The sequence below is a fragment of the Ahaetulla prasina genome, chromosome 2 (genome assembly GCF_028640845.1).
Source record: "Ahaetulla prasina isolate Xishuangbanna chromosome 2, ASM2864084v1, whole genome shotgun sequence".
Lineage (NCBI taxonomy): Eukaryota > Metazoa > Chordata > Lepidosauria > Squamata > Colubridae > Ahaetulla > Ahaetulla prasina.
In genome coordinates this window covers 27,868,192-27,892,594 of record NC_080540.1, presented here as the reverse complement: position 1 = coordinate 27,892,594, position 24,403 = coordinate 27,868,192, and the positions used below count along the sequence as shown (strand labels likewise).

Sequence of the window (24,403 nt, the reverse complement as noted above, 5' to 3'; positions counted from 1 at the left end):
AGTTTAGAATATTGCGAAGCTGACCCAGAGAAACAAGTAGCCCTTGTTTTCTTGGACGCCCAAAAAGCATCTGACAATCTCAATTGGCAATTTATGATTCAACAAGTGTATGATATGAATTTTGGCACTAAAATTTGAGAATATGATAACGGCAATATATTCGATACAGAAAGCAAAAAGTATAATCAATGGAGAAAATACTCAAACATTAAATATAGAGAAAGGAGTTCGACAAGGCTGCCTCCTATCCCCTCTGCTCTTTATACTTTCATTAGAAGTATTATTAGAACGAATTAGACAAAACCACAAATAAAAGGATTGAAAACCAGAAATGAAGAATATAAACGGCAAGCATTTGCAGATGATTTGGCCTTTATCATTGAAGAACCATTAGAGAGAGGACAAGCATTAATTAAGGAATTAGAAAAATACGGAACTGTAGCAGGACTGAAAATTAATAGACAGAAAACGAACCTTCTACCGAAAAATTTAACAGAACCACAAATAATAGAACTGGAAAGATCACTTGGATTCCAAACAAGAAAAATCAAATACTTAGGGATATGGTTGACAGCACATTGCAAAGCGATAAAGGAGAATAATTATAACAAATTATTACAACAAACAAAAAAAGATTTAGCATTATAGATGAAGATGCAGCTGTCCCTATTAGGAAGAACAGCGGCCGTAAAAATGTCTATATTACCAAAATTCCTATATTTGTTTCAGACTATCCCAATCAAATTAGAAAAGATCTTTTTAATGACCTTAATAAACAATTGGAAAATTTATTTGGCAGGAAAAACCTAGAATAAAATGAAATATCTACAAGATATGAAGAGCAGAGGAGGATTTGGATTACCAAATTGGGAATTATATTATAGTGCAGCAACACTAATTTGGTTAAAAGATTGGATCAATTTAAAGAATAAAATAATATTAGCCATAGAAGGTCACGAACTACAGAGAGGATGGCATGCCTTCCTGTGGGAAACAGGACACATGAAACAACAATATTTCCATAGACATCTGATTAGAGATTCCCTAATAAACAATTGAATTAAAGTTAAAAAGAAACACTATATAAAAATCCCAATTTGGCTATCCGCAATGGAAGCGATGATTCACCCAAATAATTTAGATTTGAATAAAATGCTAAAATACAAAGAGCTATTAGATATTCATGGAAAATTAAAAACATTACAGGACCTCCAAGAACAAGGACTACGAGTTGACTGGTGGGTTAACCTTCAATTTCAAAATCGATACAAACAAGATATAAAAGAATATGGAATATATCGTAAGCTACAACAATTAGATGGGGTCAAAATATTGGACATAATATAAATTTATCAGACTGGGAGAACATATGGAACAGAAATTATAAACTAACAAAATCAGCAGCATATAAAGAAAATGCATATAAAATATTCTACAGGTGGCACTTACCCCCTTCGAGATTAGCGAAAATGTATCCCAAAATGAGCCCCATATGCTGGAAATGTAAAAATAAAGAGGGAACATTTTACCATATATGGTGGTCCTGCCACGAATCCCGTAAATATTGGTAAAAAATTAAAGAGAGGCTACAGGAATTATGAATGAACAATTGGATTTAGAACCAGAACTCTTTTTATTCGGGATCTTCAAAAAAAATATGTGAAGAGTATAAACTATCTAATATTTTATTTTTATTTATTTTATTTATTTATTTTGTCACACAGTATATATAAGCATAAGTATGAAATAATTATACAATATATAAGCATATATATATGAGTATGTAATAACTATATTAATTGGATATAACAAAAGAAACAATAGGACAGGAATGGTAGGCACATTTGTGCTCTTATGCCTTACAGACCTCTTAGGAATGGGGTGAGGTCAATAGTAGACAGTTTTTGGTTGAAGCTTTGGGGATTTTGGGAAGAGACCACAGAGTCAGGTAGTGTATTCCAAGCATTAACAACTCTATTACTAAAGTCATATTTTCTGCAATCGAAGTTGGAGCGGTTAACATTAAGCTTAAATCTATTGTGTGCTTGTGTATTGTTGCAATTGAAGCTGAAGTAGTCTTCGACAGGAAGGACTTTGTCACATCAGCAGATAATCACCCAGCCACCCTGTTTAGGGTGACCCGCTCCCTGCTTACGCAGGAGGCTCGGGAGGATCCCTTGCAGGGACGTACTGAGGATTTTGTACAGTATCTGTCCGATAAAATCGCTCGGATCCGGGACGGACTGGACGCGGATTGGATAGATTCAGGCGGGATGACGGGGACGGGTCTTGTGGATATTATCTGGGCTGAGTTTGATCCTGTGACCCCTGATGACATGGACAGGTTGTTGGGTAGGCTGAATCCCACCACATGTTTATTGGACCCGTGTCCCTCCTGGTTGGTACTGGCCACACGGGAGGTTACACGAGGCTGGCTCCTGGGAATTACCAACGCTTCTTTGTTGGGGGACATTTTCCCCACCGCCTTGAAAGAGGCGGTGGTGAGGCCCCTCCTCAAGAAGCCTTCCCTGGACCCAGTTGTATTGGCGAACTATCGTCCAGTCTCCAACCTTCACTTTTTGGTGAGGGTTGTTGAGAGTGTGGTGGCGTATCAGCTTCCCCAATACCTGGAGGAAACTGTCTATCTAGACCCGTTCCAGTCCGGCTTCAGACCTGGATGCAGCATGGAGACGGCTTTGGTCGCGTTGGTGGATGACCTCTGGAGGGCTCGGGACAGGGGATGTTCCTCTGTCCTGGTCCTTTTAGATCTCTCAGCGGTTTTTGATACCATCGACCATTGTATCTTGCTGTGGCGGTTGGAGGGATTGGGGGTGGGGGGCACTGTTTATCAGTGGTTCTTCTCCTATCTCTCGGACCATTTGCAGACGGTGTTGGCAGGGGGGCAGAGATCGACCTCGAGGTGCCTCACTTGTGGGGTGCCACAGGGGTCGGTTCTCTTGCCTCTCCTGTTCAACATCTACATGAAGCCGCTGGGTGAGGTTATCTGTGGTTTTGGGGTAGAATAGCATCTGTACACTGATGATATTCAGCTGTACATTTCCACCCCGAACCACCCCAACGAAGCCATCGAGGTGATGGCCCGGTGTCTTGAAGCCGTGCGGGTCTGGATGGGGAGGAACAGGCTCCAGCTCAACCCCTCCAAGACAGAGTGGCTGTGGGTTCCGGCGTCCCGGTACAGTCAGCTTACGCCTGACTGTACGTAAGCTGGGGTGAAGCATTGGCCCCCAGGGGGAGGGTGCACAACTTGGGCATTCTCCTGGACAATCAGCTGTCCTTAGAGGAACATCTGACGGCCGTCGCCAGGGGAGCATTTTATCAGGTTCGCCTGATTCATCAGTTGCGCCCCTTCCTCGACCGGGACTCCTTATGCACAGTCACTCATGCTCTTGTTACCTCTCGCCTGGACTATTGCAATGCTCTCTACATGGGGGTCCTCTTGAAGAGCACCAGGAGGCTCCAGCTAGTCCAGAACGCGGCTGTGCGGGTGATAGAGGGAGCACCTGCACCCCGTTGCAACTAGCTGCTCCCATATAACACCTATCCTGCGCGGCCTGCACTGGCTGCCGGTAGTCTTCCGGGTGCAATTCAAGGTGCTGGTTATCACCTTTAAAGCGCTCCATGGCTTAGGACCGGGCTACTTATGAGACTGCCTTCTGCCACCGATAGCCTCCCGACGACCTGTGCGCTCCCACAAGGTGGGCCTTCTCAGGATGCCGTCGACCAAACAATGTCGGTTGGTGGCCCCCAGGGAGAGAACCTTCTCTGTGGCGGCACCAGCCCTTTGGAACGAGCTGCCTCCGGGGTTACGCCAACTCCCCGACCTCCGGACCTTCAAACGTGAACTTAAGACTTTATTATTCCATCGAGCGGGATTGGGCTAAGGGTAATTTTAAATTGAAATTTTAAATGGGTTTTATGTCGGTCTACGACCATTTTAGTGTTGATTCGGCCTATTAAATATTTGTTTTTAATTCTGTTTTTAAAACTGTTGTTTGCATTTTGTGTTTTTAAATCTGGCTGTAAACTGCCCTGAGTCCTTCGGGAGAAGGACTGTATAGAAATTAAATTATAAATAAAATAAAATAAAATAAAATAAAATAAAATAAAATAAAATAAAATAAAATAAAATAAAATAAAATAAAATAAAATAAAATAAAATAAAATAAAATAAAATAAATTGTTTTTGTGTTCCTGTTTTTGTATGCTGATTTCTGCTGTATGGTATTGTATTGTATATAAATATGTTTCTTATATAGAATTGAACTCTGCTGAAGTTCATTTAATTGTGTGCTGGTCGGATCTGCTGCACAAACTCTGACAGAAACCATTGTCCCTTATAACTCCTGGGTGTTTGTTCTGTGAATCCCTGTGATTTCTGCAAACTCTTCCTCCAGTTCCTCAAGGTAGAACATGATCTTGGGAGGTTGCAATCAAAGTCCACCCTGATTGCATAGCATCCTTTGAAGGCCCTTCTTTTCTCAGTTACATCTGACAGAAAAGAGAGGCAGGGGATGCTTGGCCAACCAGGGGCCCTAAGGTACCACTGATGCCTTCAGCCTGATGATGATACCGGATCCAGAATGAGGGATCTCACATCCCCCAAAGGCATCATGTAGCTGTTCAACAAGAGGTTGAGAATCTCCAGCCTGCAAACCTTCTGGAAGTCAGTCTCCTCCTGGGACTGATCTCTCCCCTCTCGATGCTGGTTGGAATCAACCATAGAAAAAGGAGGGGAATTTATTTTTTATTTATTAATCAAACTTCTATACCGCCCTTCTCCCGAAGGACTCACCATAAGACTCTCGCAACCTCACCTGGTCCAGCATATCCGTTGAGTGAGCTCTGCTTCTACACCTCCTGCCCTCTGTGGTGGTAAAACAACCCAGCTGGAGAGGAGCTGAATGGTGGCTTGTTGGAAAGATCAGAGTCACTGATCCCTCACACCTGGAGCAAATCAAATGGAGGCATCTCAGGAGCCCATCAAAGGTGCACAGGGTTTTGATCAAAGGAATACAGAGCACGCTGACTATATAAGGAAAGAAAACAAGTTACTTTAAACTAAGCCAAGGATGGGAGATAATGGCTGAAACAGCCTCTGAGATGAGGAACTGTTTGAAACTTCACAATGCTAGGAAATCCTTCGATGAGTGGAATCGATTCAATTGATTGATACACAGAGATCTAACTTTGTTATATTAGAGCAATCCCATAGATGAACAGTGGGGAATATTTTTCATTCTTGGCATTCCTAAATTGTTCCCCTCTTTGATTTATGGGAGATGTTTTCCTGCCTGTTTTATTGCTTTGCTCCTCCCTTTTGCGTTCTATGGAAAACAGGTAGACCACCTCCAAGAAGGATGTTCTCCATGGTGCTGCCCTGAGATTTTGCCACCATCTACAAAGCATTTCTCTGTCCACCCCCACCCCCAGCAATCTCTGTGCTTGGAAGTTGAAAGAGCCCTAAGGAATGAAATGGGCCGTGGTGGCTCAGGCTGTAAGATAGCCTGTTATTAAAACACAGCAACCTGCAATTACTGCAGGCTCGAATCCCACCAGGCCCAAGGCTGACTCAGCCTTCCATCCTTTATAAGGTAGGTAAAATGAGGACCCAGATTGTTGGGGGGGGCAATTAGTTGACTTTGTATATAAATATACAAATAGGATGAAGACTATTGCTAACATAGTGTAAGCCACCCTGAGTCTTCGGAAAAGGGCGGGATATAAATGTAAATTTAAAAAAAATGGTCCCAATATCAGGAAAGATTATTTATTTATTTATTTATTTATTTATTTATTTATTTATTTATTTATTTAGTCATAACAATATATGTAGGTATCATACAAAAAGATTATATAATATATAAACACATATATGAGTAAATATAAGGAGATATAAGCATATATATATATATATATATATAGTGTAAGGTTTTGGCAATACGCTTAAGCCAAAAATGAACCAAAATAATGACTTAAACGGAGGCTTGAGAACAAAAACAGACTTTTATTCTTTGATCAAAGTTAAAGTTCTGGGTAAGAAGTTCCTAACCCACGTACAAGGGACATGAGAGGGAAATTCTGCACACACAAGACAAAGCAGTGTTCTTTCTTATACCCAAGAAAGATCTTTGTGGTATTTTAATTACTTCATAGTAAAACATAGTAAAAGTCAGTAAATGCAATCTAACTCCTAGATTTATGTAGTAATACAATCTAACTAACCAAATAGTAAAGAATAGTAAAAGTCAGTGAATGTGATCTAACTTTGGATTTACATTGGGTCACACAATAGTAAAGGTCACTGCATGTAATCTAACTTCTTTCTGTGGTGTTATCTTTTCCGTTTGTCTTTCTAATTAGTCAATTAGTCCCCATTTAAGACAACAAAAGATGGCATGTTGATTGCTCTGATGCCTTCCAGATACTCTCCAGATGAGGTATATTCCACAGATCACTCTGATACCTTCCAGATATTCTCAAGATGAGACATATGCCATATATTTTCAGGGTGATAATAATCCAGGAATTTAGCCAGTGTGACCTCAATAACCATCCATGATGGCATATTTATGTTCTAACTACAAAGGGCATAATATATGTGTCAGTGTTATGGGAAACAGATATTTACCATGTGCAGTTATACAAACAAGAGACCAAGCAGGTATACAAGACATCAAATATCATTAGCAAGTACTAATCCTAATATCCTAATATTTCAATATATCTATTTCCTTACATTATCATTCCCTTCATTTCTCCCTTTTTCTCAAATGATAGAATTCTTTCTATCATGATGGATGAGGGGGATATATTTAGTAGGGATAGTTTTGTGGTCCATGATATTTGTAGGTTTATTATGAGGGGGGGCAGGCACGGAAGATGCAATAACTGTCATCCTGAGATAGTTAGTGACGAGTCTTTGGATCAAAGGAATGAAACAGGAAGGAGAAGCAGACCCCGAAGGCTAAAAGCACCATGAGTCCAATATGCTTCCAGCTAGAGAGGGCATTGCTGAACCAGTTAAAATCCATTGCCCCAGTCCAAGTTTGGACAGGGACATGTGCAAGTGTCCTCATTCTGGCAGTAAGTTCATGAATAGCTTTACCATTATCATCAATTGCTAAACAACAGTTTGTGAGGTTAAATTTGCCACATACCCCATTTAGTCATAACAATATATGTAGGTATCATACAAAAGGATTATATAATATATAAACACATATATGAGTAAATATAAGGAGATATAAGCATATATATATATATATATAGGAAGAAGAAAAGAAAAACAATAGGAGAGGAATGGTAGGCATGTTTGTGCGCTTATGCACGCCCCTTATGGTCCTCTTAGGAATGGGGTGAGGTCAATAGTAGAAAGTTTTTGGTTAAAGCTTTGGGGATTTTGGGAAGAGACCACAGAGTCAGGTAAAGTATTCCAAGCACTGATGATTCTGTTACAGAAGTCATATTTTCTGCAATCTAGATTAAAGCGGTTAACATTAAGTTTAAATCTGTTGGTTGCTCTTGTATTGTTGCAATTAAAGCTGAAGTAGTCTTTAACAGGAAGGGCATTACAATAAATGATTCTGTGAGTTAAACTTAGGTCTTGTTGAAGGTGAAGGAGTTCCAAGTTTTCTAAGCCTAGGATTTCAAGTCTGGTGGGATAAGGTATTTTGTTGTTTTCAGAGGAATGGAGAACTCTTCTTGTAAAATATTTCTGGACACCTTCAATTGTATTGATGTCAGAGATGTGGTGAGGGTTCCAAACAGGCGAGCTGTATTCTAGAATTGGTCTAGCAAATGTTTTATATGCTCTGGTTAGTAGTGTAGTGTTTTTGGAGAAGAAGCTACTCAAGGTTAGGTTTACAACTCTTAGAGCTTTTTTTGCTATGTAGTTGCAGTGGGCTTTGGCACTTAGATCATTTGACATGAAAACTCCAAGGTCTTTAACGGGATGGGGGTCGTCTGTAAGGTAATGTCTATCTAGTATGTACTTAGTGTTTGGGTTCTTTTTTCCTATATGTAAGACTGAGCATTTGCTGGTTGAGATTTGGAGTTGCCAAATTTTCTTCGAGTGATTTACTTTCCCAGAAATGAGCAGGGATGGTGGGGGGGAGCATCTTCATGTTCTTTGCTTCATGCACTGTCTGGGACATTGTACTCCTTTCCCCCTGACTTACACACCAGCAAAATTTCATGCAACCAACCTCAGAGCCTGAAACCACTAAGAGAGGCTTCTAAAGAAGGATGAAAGGGCAATAGATGGAGAGATGATGCAGATGTTCATTTCTGGAGCTTCTGAGAAGAGCCGTGTTTAGCAACTTTGTGGAGGTTAAACTACAGTGGGAAGGGGCACCAGAGGAGGGGCTTCTTCCAGGGGGCTAGAGCAGTCCCACTCTGGCACTCTGCTTCCTTCTTTCCCCTTCCCTGTAGCATCCTTCCAGAAGCAGGACATCCAGCGTCCATTGAGGGTACCTGTGGACCATGTTGACCCAGGATGTCTATGGAGAATCTCATAGAAGCAGCTTTTTGGATGAGAAGCGAAACGGTTTCAAGAAAAAGACCAACTAAGAAGGTCCAGTTGCCTTTTGAAAAAGCACCTTTGGGTCGATCCAGGAACCTCCAGGGAAGAGCCAGAAGCCTTTCTCCTCTTCGGCTGCTTCCTTCACACCTGTCCAGGTTGTGGCAGGGGGTGATGAGGGAGGAAGGAGAAAAAACACACCTCCCCCAGACAAACAGGAGTGCGCACTCCCTCCATTTTTTTCTGTGTGCCACACGTGGCACTTTGTGCAGCACAGAGGCTTCAGAGGGCTCCCACAGCAACTGCACAAACGTCACACAGGCAAGAAATGACACCCCCAAAAAGACAAAATTCCCCCAGAGGAGACAAGGCAGTGATTTCTGAGGTCCTTTCTCCATGGATGCTGGGCTGCTGTTCCTTCATTTCCCCCCACTCCCTGCACTGCACTGACTCCATCTGGAAAAGTCTACTGCTGAAGAGCCAAACCTTCCATACCCTTCAGGGTCCCTCCTTCAGGGTCCCAAAAATGAAGATAATAAATAAAATAAGTGGAGGCAGTAGACTCCTCCCAGGGGTGAAATCCAGCAGGTTCTGAAATTTTGAGCAGTTCGGAAAATGGGCAAATGCCACCTCTGGCGCGCTCCAGAGTGGGGTGGGAATGGGGAGGGAATGGGGATTTTGCAATATCCTTCCCCCAGGAGTGGGGAGGGAATGGGGATTTTGCAGTATCCTTCCCCTGCCACGCCCACCAAGCCACGCCCCCAGAAGGTAGTAAATTTGAATTTCACCACTGCCTCCTCCCTCCTTGCTTTGGAAATTACCAGGGGGAGATGAAGGCTGGGAGTGGGAAGCGGGCAGAGCGGTCGGGAACCCGCCCTCGCTGGGCAGGAGGGAGAGGTGGGCGGGAGGTTGGAGTTGTGGGGAACTTACACGCGGGAAGAAATCCCTCCTCCCTGCCTCAGAACCAGCCTCCCGCGGCCTCCTTCCAAGGGCCAGCTAGCCCTGGTCGCGCTTCCCGGAGAGACGGGGAGGGGGAACAGGATTTCTTTAAACACCCCGAATTTCCCAGCCGCCGCGCATCGTTTTCCAGTGACTCTTTTTCGAGTCTCACGCCAGCCTGCTAAGCAACAATGACCTAACCTGCCTGATTTGCTGTGTGTACCTGTGCAAAGTATTGTAAAGTCCATTTATTGATATGTCTAAGCTCATAACTGCCAATCAAGGGATTTAAACAGAGGCTTGAGTAAAATAGCATTTAATCTTGATCAAGCTTAAATGGTTAGCTGTTCCGAACATACTCAAGATACATGCAAGGAAGAACTACGGACTCATGACAGAAAGCCATGTTCTCTTACACACAAAAAGTCATAAATCCTCAACTCTGGCATCTGCGTATTCTGGAATCTGGTTTGCATGTTCCCATAGTATAAGTCAGTGAATGTAAACTAACTTCTGGATTTACATCGGGTCACACAATAGTAAGGGTCAATGAATGTAATCTGACTTCTTTCTGTGGTGTTATCTTTTCCATTTGTCTTCTTAATTACCACTTGATTTCCTGGAGGATGACATACACGTTCTCAGCCAGAGTGGGGTGGGGAGAGATCAAATGATGGACTCTGACAATTTCCAGAGACTGTCATTGGTGGGATGAGGTATCAGTAACAATTCAGGAATTTAGTCAGTGTGACCTCCATAACCATCCATGATGGCACATTTATGTTCTAACCACAAAAGGGCACAATATATATATGTCAGTGTTATGGGAAACAGATATTTACCATGTGCAGTTATACAAACAAGAGACCAAGACATCAAATATCATTTAGCAAGTTTTCTCCTAATTCTAGTATTTTAGTATGTATGTTCCCTTCAGTATTACAAACACAAAGACACACATTTTCTTTCTCTCTGACTCTCGGAATTCCCCCTTGGCCCCAACCCCACAGGACTGTTTGTTTATCAGGAAGGACATTGCAATAGATAGACTTTAGATAGATAGACTTTAGACGGGGGGACGGGGAGAACTTCAGCCGAGCTTGGAGGGCGCGGGGATAGGGGGCGAGGGTGTGGGGCGAGGGTGGAGAGAGGTGCTGTGATTGGCGGAGCGAAGTTACAGGTATAAAATGCCCTGTTGGCGCCCGCAGCCAGGCTTGCTCCTGAGCGCGGCGATCGGATCCTTCTTGCTGGGGCGGGTGAGAAGCAGGAGAGAAGAAGAGCGCGGCTCCATGGCGAGTCTCTTGGCGGGAGGGAGCGGGCGGGGTCCCAAGCTGACCCTGTCCAAACACCCGGCCAACCCTTTCAGATCTTCAACCGCCGCCTTCTGCCCGAAGGTCCCCCAAAGCTCTTTGGGGCGAAGGGGTGAATCGATCGGAGACCGTCGCAAGAAGAATTAGCGGGGAAGATATAGCAGTGGCTGCGTTCACACAATCGGGGTAGCCAGGACGTTTGAGCTCTAACGTTGCCCGGTTGTCTCCCAAGGACCCCTCCCTCCTTCCAGGACCCTCAGAAGACACCGAGGGATCAGCGATGTTTTCTCTCTTCTTCGCGGACCCAAACAGGGCAGAGAATTTTTTTAGCAGAATTGGATTTATTTGCGGATCCGGACGGGAGCCGAACCGGGGCAGAGCCTAAGTGATCCCCCGGGGGACGCGTGGTTGGAGGGCGATGCCGCTGCACCGGGGACTCCTTTTACTCTTGGGAGGGGTGCTGGGGTCCCTCAGGCCGGGGGACTTTTACGGTGAGTTTCTGGAAGGGGTTTGCGACATGGTCAGAGCAGTGGTGAAATTCAATTTTTTTAAATTTTTTTTATTTGAATTTATATCCCGCCCTTCTCCGAAGACTCAGGGTGGCTTACACTGTGTTAAGCAATAGTCTTCATCCATTTGTATATTATATACAAAGTCAACTTTTATTGCCCCCAACAATTTGGGTCCTCATTTTACCGGTTCTGTGGACGTGGCTTGGTGGGCGTGGCAGGGGAAGGATACTGCAAAATCCCCATTCCCTCCCCACTCCTGGGGGAAGGATACTGCAAAATCCCCATTCCCACCCCACTCCAGGGGAAGGATACTGCAAAATCCCCATTCCCACCCCACTCCAGGGGGAAGGATATTGCAAAATCTCCATTCCTGCTCCACTCTGCTAAATCACTCTGGCCATCACTCTGGCCACTCTGGCCATCACTCTGCTAAACAAATAATTCCCTCAACATTGTCAGACTATTTACTGAATCTGCACTACTATTAATCTTCTCATAGTTCCCATCACCAATCTCTTTCCACTTATGACTGTATGACTATAACTTGTTGCTGGCAATCCTTATGATTTATATTGATATATTGACCATCAATTGTGTTGTAAATGTTGTACCTTGATGAACGTATCTTTTCTTTTATGTACACTGAGAGCATATGCACCAAGACAAATTCCTTGTGTGTCCAATCATACTTGGCCAATAAAATTCTATTCTATTCTATTCTCTAGGGCCAGCCAGAATTGGTATTTGCTGGTTCTTTGAACTGCTCAAAATTTCCGCTACCGGTTCTCCAGAACATGTCAGAACCTGCTAGAATTCACCCCTGGATGGGAGGCAGCTGAAAGTGGGAGTGGACGCGTGTCCCACCTGGGTCTCTCCCTCACATTCATCCTCAGTCGCAAGTTTCTTTCCCATCAGGAAAAGTCTTCCTTTCCTCGCCCTTTGCTTTTACAGCTTTCATCCCTGCTCTTTCATTGTTCACTATTAAATTCAAAATTATTATTTTTTAGCCATGGAGAAGTTGTTCTTGCATTTATACAGGGTTATACCATAAATCATGCTCTGTCTTCTATTTTTAGCTTTAAAGCTTTGGTATTTATCTCTTAATTTCGGATGGGAAAATTCCCTTTTCTTTAACCCTGGGAAAAAACCCACCTTCCCCCGTGAGAGTTAATAAAGGAGAATATTTGTAGCTCAGCAAACAGCAAACAGCTCGACCAAAGAATCTCTAAGACCCCACCCCCACCCCCACGAACACTGATAGGGCAAGCCACTAGAATATAAACTGAAAACAAACCCCATTTCCTATATTAGCAGGGGTGAAATGTAAAACTTGTTACTACTGGTTCTGTGGGCGTGGCTTGGTGGTGGTGGTGTAATGGGACTGGGTGGGTGTGGCCAACCTTTTTTTTTTACTTTTAAAAGCATTTTTTCTACAACCTCTTTGGCTGAAGAGGTTGTAAAAAAAATGCTTTTAAAAGGTTCTGGCGATCCCAGCTGAGTCGCACGATCATCAGATGCTGGTTTTTTTTACTTTTAAAAGCATTTTTTTTTTTGGTTGAAGAACAAATGCTTTTAAAAGTAAAAAAAAAACAACCTCTGATGATTGCGTGGCTCAGCTGTGAGCGGAGGGGGGGGGAGGGAGTTTTGCTACCAGTTTTTGTATGATCGCAAAGGTCATTTATGTAAAGTATGAAGAGTGTTAGACAGGATGGGGAGGCTGCAGGGGCGTGACTGGGACTTTCTAAGGACAAAAAGAAAAAGAAGAAGCTGAATTAGAAGTTCCCATGAGAGAGAGAGAGAGAAAGATTTTAAAAAGTCCCCATCTTTTGGTCTATGGAGATTTTCTCTTGGTTGTCCAGGCAACTGGACTTTGTTTTTTTCTTTTGAAGGTGTTTCACTTCTCATCTGTCATTTATAAGCAAAATGGAATTGTTATTATTTCTAAAGTAAATGCTTGATGTATGGGCTAAATGGAAAATTATAAGCTGTTTCAAAACTACGTAGCAGCTAAATGTCAACTGAAGCCACAAGCAGAGTGTCGTGTCCCACTCCTCCGCTGACGGCCGGGTCAGGGAAATCCGAATCAGGCTTGCCTCTGCAGCTCTGCCCAAAGTCCTAGCAAAGTCCTCAGAGCAGGCAGGAGACCAGTAAGTGATTTCAGCAAGATAAGTTCGACTTTGCCTGACTCAGAGACTGCCAGAAAGCAGATCCTTTATATAGGCCATGGGGTGTGGCTCCATGACTCAGCACTCATTAAGGCCTGCCCCTCCCTTCCTTCTGTTGCCTCCGCCTATCCAGCCTTCTGATGCGAGGGTCACTCCAATCAGCTGTTGGAAGTAAACTTTCCTCAGGCTCACATGCTGTGGAGGAGGGGGAGGGGTCTAGCTGCTCCGGTTGCCAGGGCATGGAGCCAGGGCTGGGGCCGGGAGGCATACATTCCTCCGTGTTCGGGAGCAGATAAGCAGACCCCGGCTGCGGTGAGAGCGGACAAGACACAACACAGAGGAAGTCCAAAAATAAAAATGAGAGCTTATGCTAGCAAGAAGTAGGTTATGGTGAAACTGTTAAAACATAGGTGAAAGGGTTTTTAGGGGCAATTAGTACCCTATAACGTAGATGTCTTTGATAAGATGCTGTGCCAAAAAGGGGAGGGGGAGATGAACTTGTGTAAGGCGATAAAAAAGCTGATGAATGCTTGATTCTGGGTCCACCTTTGGTGCACCCGTGTTTGCAAATACGTGAATAAAATTCTTTACTGCTTCTCAGTTCCAGGAGTGAAATGTTCCCAGTTTGAACTGGATCGCCCGAGCCGGGAGTGATGGCAGCGAGTGGTTCCGAGAACCAGTCGCAAAAATCCCTGCCCCCCCCCGTCCCGTCCAGCTGAGCTGCGTGATTATCAGAGGCTTTTTTTTAACTTTTAAAAAATGCTTTTAAAAGTAAAAAAAAGCCTCTGATGATCGTGTGGCTCAGCTGGGATCGTCAGAACCCTTTAAAAGCTTTTAAAAGGCTCCTCTGGCGAAGCCAGCTGAGTTGGCTGATCATCAAAAACTTTTAGAAGTATTTTTTTACAATCTCTTCAGCCAAAGAGGTTGTAGCAAAAATGCTTTTAAAAGTAAAAAAAAAGTTGGCTGTGCCCACCCAGTCACATTACCCTCCCCACCAAGCCACGCCCACAAAACCAGTAGTAACAAATTTTACATTTTACCCCTGCTCAGTTCCATATGGGAACTTGTCCTGTTTCTAACTCCTTCAGCTCTGACTAGATGGTGGGGAATGGTAGGATTTATATTCCTTGCAGGCCGCCGGTCATTTGCATTCTTTTAGAAGCCACCTGGAGGTTCATTTGTGTCCTCTGAATAGTGCAAATGGGTGTGGAACTTTCTCAGTTGCAGGATGTTTTCTGCCCTATATCTCTTCCTGTTGAAGACAGGGGCAGACTGTTGGGGATGTATATTGTCTGTATTGTGGTCTGCCAGCAGCCTGCGGAGCTGGCAACGGAGTCAGACAGCGATGAGGCTGAGATGAGGCCAGGGCCATCGGGGAGTGAGGTGCGGACTCCAGAGCCTCCAGAGCCTGATAGGTTCTTCTGCGCATGCTCCAAGATGGCGCAGTGAAAAATTCCGAGTGACGGAATGGCGGCCCTTCCTAGGTGGCTAGGACCAAGAGGGGTTTATTTTCTGACCCTCTGGTCCCAGACCCTACCGGGGGAACATCTTACCCAGCGTTCAACGTAAGGCTGGCTGAGTTGGTGGTCCGAGATGGGCAGCGGGCCCAGCGTTGCCTTCGGTCTCTGTTTGGGGTGGTGGCGGCGGCGGCCGCAGCATGGCTTCCAGTTTCTGGCGGCGGCGGCCTCCCCCGGGGGCTATAGTTTTCTTCCATCAGATGACGCTGGAGAGGCAGAGGGGTCGGACGAGGCATCTGGAGGGTCCAGCCCGTTGGAGAGGAAGTTGGAGGTTGAGGCTGGCCCTCTTTTGGACCCTCTGCTTTTCAGTCCAGGATGGCCCAGGATGGCGGCGGTGGCGGCAGTGGCGGCACGGAGTTCCGGTTGGCGGTGGCGTGGCGGCCTTTCCTCCTGGTGGGTCTGTCCTGGATGGTCGAGGCCCTAACCAGGGCGATGTCTGAAGAGCCGGAGGAGGTTGGAGGAAACAACTTGAGGGTGGAACCTGCCGAAGAGTGAGCTCGAGGCAGGTTCGGGCCCTCGTCCTGGCCCCCACCTTCGGGGGGTGTCGGCGACGTCGGTGATGGACTTTTGCTGGCGGCGAGGGCAGTGACGTTGGCCTCTCCATGGCTGGATTCGGGCCAGGACCCCCGACTTCTGGTCTCTTTGGTGCCTGGTGTTGGATGCCTGGCCGATATCGGCTTTACCATCAATGGCCTACTGGGCTGGCTCAGAGGAGAGAGTGGCTGGCTTTATTTGGACCTGGGGTGAGTGGTGGCCGATTTGGGTTTGGTGGTAGAGTAGCGGCCCCATGGAGTCCTGGAAGTCTACGGTCCATTCTGCCAGCCGGGGAGCCTTGTTCTGCTGGGGTGAGACTTTTCCAAGGACCCTTCTTTTGAAACCGTGGGGGAGCCGTAGCCGCTATGTACATTGGTGGCGGCAAAGGCTCCCCGTTAGGGGCCCTTGGAGACTTAGATGGCCGGATTTGATGATGGCCACAGAACTGTTGGCCATCCTGGGTCAGTTTCCATCTTTAGATCTTAATATTCCTGCCACCTAAGTCCTAGTGCTGGCGGAGGAGAGATCATCATCTTCTCATTTGGAGAGCCGGCGGTGACATCTTGACCGGCCAGGATGGGGCTGCTAACCGGGCTTTTGTCATGCAGACATTTTCTACTGCGGACCTTCTTGCCCTGCTTGATTCCCCTCTCTCGCAGGTTTGGCCCTCCACATTATCAAGGGCCCATCTTGTGGACGGATTTTGGAACCCCGAGAGGTGGCATGCTAAATCTAGGAGGCTTAGGGGATTTTTATCAAATTGTTTTAATCATTTTTTTAATGGGAATTTTAAGGGGAGGGCAGGAATTGACGGGTCTGGGTTGGGGGGAGGATGGGTGGGGGGAAACCCGTCGGGGAGGGAGCCAAGTCCAATGTGTGTTCGCGGTGGTAATTTAACAGGTCCGAAGGTGGCAGGGGAGGGTCTCGTTCCAGTTTATCAGGGCTGTGTTATGAATACAGTAAGTGGGAGATGCAGATATGGCGGAAGGGGGGGGCACATCAGGTTTCGGGGGTATGCCCTCGCTATTTAAGAGCGATTGCGTGCTCCAGCCCCCCAGAATTTTCCCGTTCCCCGAGTGGCCAGAATACTCGGGATTTGGGCCTTTGGCTGATGTTATGTAATGCAAGGTCCATGGTTAACAAAGCCCTGCTGATTTCAGATCTAATTCAGGAGGGGACCACAGACGTTATGGGCATTACGGAGACCTGGTTGGACACAGAAGCGGGGGTCCCCCTAGTAGAGATGTGCCCACCAGGTTTCCGAGCATTTCATCAGCCGAGGGCCCAAGGTAGGGGTGGTGGGGTGACGATTATTATTAAGGAGAGTCTGGAACCGAGGGAGACCACTGTGCCTCAGATAGCTGGTTGTGAATCCCTCTATGTGAAGTGGGGTCATAGGACTCAGGTGGGCTTGTTGATCACGTACCTGGCTCCTTGCTGCGTGACAACAGCCCTGCCCAAGCTGTTGGAGTTGCTGGCTGGCTTGGCAGTTGAAACCCCTAGACTGTAGGACATGGGGGATTTCAATCTGCCATCAACTGGCGTGGCATCCTCGACGGCCTGGGAGTTCATGGCTTCCATGACGGCCATGGACCTGACTCAATTAGTTGACGGCCCTACCCACATCGGGGGTGGCACCCTAGATTTGATTTTTATCTCTGGCCAGTGGTTGAATGATCTGATTTTAAATGTTTTAGTTGTTGAGCCCTTGTCATGGTCAGATCATTTTCTCCTTCGTCTGGACATTCAGACCGCTACCCACCACCGCAGGGAGACGGAACCAATGCGTTGGTTCTGTCCCAGGCACCTGATGTACCCTGAGAGGTTCTTGATGGAGCTTGGGCCGTTTCCCGAGAATCTGGCCCGCGGCACGACTGAAGAACTAGTCGCGGCCTGGGAACAGGCCGCGGCTGGAGCTTTAGATCGTGTCGTGCCTTTGCGGCCTCTGACCCGGCGTAGGTCTCAACCAGCTCCTTGGTTTTCCGAGGAGCTGAGGGAGATGAAACGCTGGAGAAGATGCCTAGAGAGTGCCTGGAGATTCGGCTGTTCTGAGGCTGACCAGACACTAGTTAGGTCCTATAGTAGGACCTACCTAGTGGCATTGAGGGATGCGAAGCGTTCTTACGTTTCCTCCCTCATTGCGTCGGCAGATAACCGCCCGGCCGCCCTGTTTCAGGTGACCCGTTCTCTCCTTCAACAGGAGGGGCGGGAGGACCCATTACAAGGGTGCGTCGAGGAGTTTAACGGTTATCTATACGATAAAATCGTTCAGCTTTGGGACGGATTGGATCAAAATTGGGTAGATCCAGGCGAGAGTTTCGAGACTCGTCTTGTTGAGATTGTTTGGGATAGTTTTGACCCTTTGACTCCCGAGGACATGGACAGGTTGCTGGGAAGGTTGAATGCCACCACATGTTTACTGGACCGTGCCCCTCCTGGTTGGTGCTGGCCACGGAGGAGGTGACACGAGGCTGGCCCCGGGGGATTACAAATGCTTCTTTGTGGGAGGGGGTCTTTCCCGCTGCCTTGAAAGAGGCGGTGGTGAGACCTCTCCTCAAGAAGCCTTCCCTGGACCCAGCTGTTTTAGGAAATTACCGTCCAGTCTCCAATCTTCACTTTACGGCGAAGGTTGTAGAGAGTGTGGTGGCACGTCAACTACCCCAGTACCTGGATGAAACTGTCTATCTAGACCCGTTCCAGTCCGGCTTCCGGCCCGGATACAGTACGGAGACGGCTTTAATCGCGTTGCTGGATGATCTCTGGAGGGCCAGGGATAAGGGTTACTCCTCTGCCCTGGTCCTATTAGACTTCTCAGCTGCTTTCGATACCATCGACCATGGTATCCTGCTGCGCCAGTTGGAGGGTTTGGGAGTGGGAGGCACCGTTTATCGGTGGTTCTCCTCCTACCTCTCTGACCGGATGCAGACAGTGTTGACAGGGGGGCAGAGATCGACCCCGAGGTGCCTCATGTGTGGGGTGCTGCAGGGATTGATTCTCTTGCCTCTCCTGTTCAACTTCTATATGAAGCCGCTGGGCGAGATCATCAGTGGTTTTGGGGTGAGGTACCAATTGTACGCTGATGATACACAGCTGTACTTTTCCACCTCAGGCCACCCCAACGAAGCTATTGAAGTACTGTCCCGGTGTCTGGAAGCCGTACGGGTCTGGATGGGGAGGAACAGGCTCAAGCTTAATCCCTCCAAGACGGAGTGGCTGTGGATGCCGGCACCCTGGTACAGTCAGCTGCAGTTGCGGCTGTCTGTTGGGGGCGAGTCATTGGCCCCGATGGAAAGGGTGCGCAACTTGGGCGTTCTCCTGGATGGGCGGTTGTCCTTCGAAGACCATTTGACGATCGTCTCCAGGAGAGCTTTTTATCAGGTTCGCCTGATCCGCCAGTTGCGTCCCTTCCTGGACCGGAATGCCCTATGCACAGTCACTCATGCTCTCGTTACCTCTCGCTTGGACTATTGCAATGCTCTCTACATGGGTCTCCCCTTGAAGAGCACCCGGAGACTCCAGTTAGTCCAGAATGCGGTTGCGCGGGTGATTGAGGGAGCAGTTCGGAGCTCCCATGTAACACCTATCCTGCGCAGACTGCACTGGCTGCCTGTTGTCTTCCGAGTGCGCTTCAAGGTATTGGTGACTACCTTCAAAGCGCTCCATGGCTTAGGATCGGGATATTTACGGGACCGTCTACTGCCATCTTCTATCTCCCAGCGACCGGTGCGTTCTCACAGAGAGGGACTCCTTAGGGTGCCGTCAGCCAAGAAATGTTGATTGGCGGCCCCCAGGGGGAGGGCCTTCTCTGTGAGGGCTCCTACCCTGTGGAACGAACTTCCCCCTGGACTTCGACAATTACCTGACCTCCGGACCTTTCGCTGCGAACTTAAAACTTATTTCATCTTGCTGGACTGGCTTAAATTTTTAAAATTTTTAATTGATTTTATGGGTTTTAAATTTTATAAATTTTACAGGGTTGATATTGTATTTTAAATGGGGCCAATTGAATAAGTTTTTTAATGGTTGTTTTTAGCATTGTATGTGTTGTTTTTTGTATTTTATTGTGGCTGTAAACCCCCCTGAGTCCTTCGGGAGAAGGGCGGTATACAAATTAAAATTCTATTCTATTCTATTCTATAGTAGTGAGGCAGAGGAACAGGAGGAGCCTGTTCCTAATGCACGCATGAGAAGAGCTGCCAGAAGGCAAGAGCAGCTCAAGTAAAAAGGACAAATCGGGAGTAGGGCCAAGAGATGATTGGCCCCTCCCATAAGGCTTAAAAGACCAGCAACAGCGTTTGGGCTTTGCCGGAAAACAACGTTGGAAACTTCGTCTTCTGCTTCATCTACGTCTTGCATTTATTTTATGACTTCTGAACGTTTACCAAGAAAGGCCTTTGGGAGTTTGCATAATTGGACCAAGGTTTGCAATAGGACTGAGGAATTTGTGTTGGGAGGAATTTGTTTTAATTTATTTGAACTACGGTGGGAATGAAACAATTCTTAGCTGTTCGAATAAAGTTTTTTTTTTTCACGGACTGAGTTTCCTAATACCTACTTGGGCCTGGGTCACAACAGTCTGCATCTCAAAACTGAAGTGCAAATGGTTCCTATAGTCTGCAATTTTTCTGGAAATCTGTTCATTTGCACTTCACATTATTATTTATTATTTATTTTATTTTATTTTATTTTTATACCGCCCTTCTCCCGAAGGACTCAGGGCGGTGTATAGGCAGAAGTAAAAAAGACAATACAATGTACAATTTAAAATGTAGATTAAAAAACTTATTATAATTAGCCCGAAACTTTAAAATATATAAAAAACTAAAATCCCATTTAAAATTGATATTAAAAATTTAAGAAATTTAAAAGACCAATAAAATTAAGCCCCTGCTGAATGAAAAGATGTGTCTTCAGTTCGCGGAAGGTCGAAGGTCAGGTATTTGGCGTAAACCCGGGAAGCTCGTTCCAGAGTGTGGAGCCCCACAGAGAAGGACATTCCCTGGGGCCGCCAGCCGGCATTGCTTGGCGGACGGCACCTGAGAAGTCCCTCTGTGAGAGCGACGGGTCGGTGGGAGGCATGAGGTAACAGCAGGCGGTCCCGTAAGTACCCAGGCCCTAAGCCATGGGCGCTTTAAAGGTCGTAACCAAACCTTAAAGTGCACTCGAAGGCCACAGGTAGCCAGTGCAGTCTGCGAGGAGCGGTGTTACGTGGGAGCCACGAGTAGCTCCTCTATCACCCGCGCAGCTGCATTCTGGACTAACTGAAGCCTCCGAGTGCACCTCAAGGAGCCCCATGTAGAGAGCATTACAATAATCCAAGCGAGAGGTAACGAGCATGAGTGACTGTGCACAAGGCATCCCGATCAAGGAAGGCGCAACTGCGAACCAGGCGAACCTGGTGGAAGGCCCTCCTGGAGACGGCCGTCAAATGATCTTCAAGCGACAGCCGTTCATCCAGGAGGACACCTAAGTTCGCACCCTATCCTTTGGGGCCAATAACTCGCCTCCAACAGTCAGCTGCGGCTGCAGCTGACTGAATCGGGATGCCGGCATCCACAGCCACTCCGTCTTGGAGGATTAAGCTTGAGCCTGTTTCTCCCCATCCAGACCCGACGGCCTCCAAACACCGGGACAGCACTTCAACAACTTCATTGGGGTGGCCGGGTGAAAAGTACAGCTGGGTGTCATCAGCGTACTGCTGGTATCTCACCCAAGCCACTGATGATCTCACCCAACGGCTTCATATAGATGTTGAACAGAAGGGCGAGAGAATCGACCCTGCGGCACCCACAAGTGAGGCACCTCGCGGTCGACCTCTGCCCCCTGTCAACACCGTCTGCGACGGTCAGAGAGATAGGAGGAGAACCACCGATACGGTGCCTCCACTCCCAATCCCCAACCCGGCGCAGCAAGATACCATGGTCGATGGTATCAAAAGCCGCTGAGAGGTCTAATAGGACCAGGGCAGAGGAATAACCCTGTCCTGGCCTCCAGAGATCATCCACCAATGCGACCAAAGCTGTCTCCGTGCTGTATCCGGGTGGAAGCGGACTGGAGCAGGTCTAGATGGGCGGCTTCATCCAGGTATTGGGGTAGCTGTCGCGCCACAGCACTCTCTACAACCTTCGCAAAGCGAAGGTTGGAGACTGGGCGATAATTACCCAAAATAGCTGGGTCCAGAGGCTTCTTGAGGAGGGTCTCACCACCGCCTCTTTCAAGGCGGCAGGAAGACCCTTCCAACAAGGAAGCATTGATAATCCTCTGGAGCCAGCCTCGTGTCACCTCCTGAGTGGCCAGTACCAGCCAGGAAGGACACGGGTCCAGTAAACATGTAGTGGCGTGAAGCCTCCCAACAACCTGTCCACGTCCTCGGGAGCCACAGGGTCAAACTCATCCCAAACAGACTCAACAAGGCGTGCCTCCTCTCCCTCGCTTGGATCATCCCAATTTGGTCCAGACCATCCCGAGCTGGCGATTTTATCGTATAGATAACCACTAAACTCCTCGGCACGTCCCTGCAAGGTCATCCGCACCTCCTGATGAAGGAGGAGGCGGGTCACCCAAACAGGGCGGCCGGGCGGTTATCTGCCGGCGCAATGAGGGTGGGCGTAGGCGCTCGCCTCCCTCATTGCCACTAGGTAGGTCCTAGAATAGGTCCTAACTAGTGTCCGATCAACCGCAGCTGGACCTCCAGGTGCTCTCTAGGCGTCTTCTCCGGCGTTTCATCTCCCTCAGCCCCTCGGAGAACCAAGGGGCTGGACGAGATCTGCGCTGGGTCAGAGGCCGCAAAGGCACGACACGGTCCAAGGCCCCAGCCGCGGCCTGTTCCCAGGCCACGACTAGTTCCTCAGTCGTGCCGTGGGCCAGATCCTCAGGAAATGGCCCAAGCTCCGTCAGGAACCTCTCGGGGTCCATCAGGCGCCTGGGACGGAACCAACGAATAGGTTCCGTCTCCCTGCGATGGTGGGTGGCGGTTCGGAAGTCTATTTATTTATTTATTTATTTATTTATTTATTTATTATTTAAATTTATATACCGCCCTATCTCCCAAAGGACTCAGGGCGGTTCACAGGCATATAAAACATCAATATACAAAATTAAAATAATCTTTAAAAAACTTATTCCAATGCCCTATTATTAAAAATAAAAATATAAATATTAAAATCAATTTAAAACCCCTGTAAATTTAAAATCTAAGCCAGTCCTGCACAGATGAATAAGTGTGTCTTGAGCTCGCGACGGAAGGTTCGAAGGTCCGGAAGTTGACGGAGTCCTGGGGGGAGCTCGTTCCAGAGGGCGGGAGCCCCCACAGAGAAGGCCCTTCCCCTGGGCATCGCCAGACGACACTGCCTAGCTGACGGCACCCTGAGGAGTCCCTCTCTGTGAGAGCGCACGGGTCGGTGAGAGGTATCCGGTCGCAGTAGGCGGTCCCGTAGATAGCCCGGCCCTGTGCCATGGAGCGCTTTAAAGGTGGTCACCAAAACCTTGAAGCGCACCCGGAAGGCCACAGGTAGCCAGTGCAGCCTGCGCAGGATGGGTGTTATGCGGGAGCCACGAGGGGCTCCATCTATCACCCGCGCAGCCGCATTCTGGACTAACTGTAGCCTCCGGATGCCCTTCAAGGGAAGCCCCATGTAGAGAGCGTTGCAGTAATCCAGGCGAGACGTCACGAGGTCTAGACGAAGGAGGAAATGATCGGTCCATGACATTGGTTCTGTTACTATATCATCTAATACCAGATCATTTAACCACTGTCCAGAGATATAAATCAAATCCAGCGTGCCTCCCCCCATGTGCGTAGGGCCATCATTTACTCGAATCAGGTCCAAGGCCGTCATGGAGGCCTGGAACTCCCGAGCTGCAGTCGATAACAGGCCAGCTGATGGCAGGTTGAAATCCCCCATGACTATAAGTCTGGGGGTCTCAACCGCCACAGCGGCGAGTACCTCCAACAGCTCGGGCAGGGCTGTGGTCACGCAGCAAGGAGCCAGGTACGCGATCAACAAGCCCAACTGATTCCTATGGCCCCACCTCACATAGAGGGATTCACAGCCGGCAATCTGAGGAACAGTGGCCTCCCTCGGCTCTAGATCTTCCTTAATGACAACTGCCACCACATTGAGATGCAGACAACACAGATTCATCCCGCAACAGCCTGCACCTGTTTTCAACAGGGAAGGGACACAAGGCAGAAAACACCCTGCAGCCAAGAAAGTTCCACAACCATTTGCATGACATTAAAACTGCATCAGCCCGCAGACAGACTATTAACGATTTAAAAAGTAAATACAAAAGCCAAAGCATGATATTAAAAACAGAAGCGTGCATAAAAATACAAACAGTAACAGTAAAAGATGAAAACTCAACCACACTGTCTGTCAAAGAATGTTCTTTCTGCGCCAACTCAGTAAGCTCAAACTGCCCAAGGAGCTGCTGATCCAGTTCTACAGAGGAATTATTGAGTCTGTCATTTGCACCTCTATAACTGTCTGGTTCGGTTCTGCAACCCAATGAGAAAAACACAGACTTCAGAGGATAATTAGAAGTGCAGAAAAAATAATGGCTACCAACCTGCCTTCCATTGAAGACCTGTATACTGCACGAATCAAGAAGAGGGCCGTGAAAATATTTACAGACCCCTCTCATCCTGGACATAAACTGTTTCAACTCCTACCCTCAAAACGACGCTATAGAGCACTGCACACCAGAACAACTAGACACAAGAACAGTTTTCCCCCCGAAGGCCATCACTCTGCTAAACAAATAATTCCCTCAACACTGTCAAACTATTTACTAAATCTGCACTACTATTAATCGTCTCATCGTTCCCATCACCAATCTCTTTCCACTTATGACTGTATGACTGTAACTTTGTTGCTGGCAATCC

The 24,403-nt window shown here is 47.1% G+C and overlaps 1 protein-coding gene across 1 annotated transcript in view; it reads left to right on the top strand.

Moving 5' to 3' along the window:
- The window catches only part of LOC131190452 (major histocompatibility complex class I-related gene protein-like), a 119,064-nt gene that overhangs the window by 84,062 nt on the left and 10,599 nt on the right, over positions 1 to 24,403 (top strand). The window lies entirely within an intron of this gene.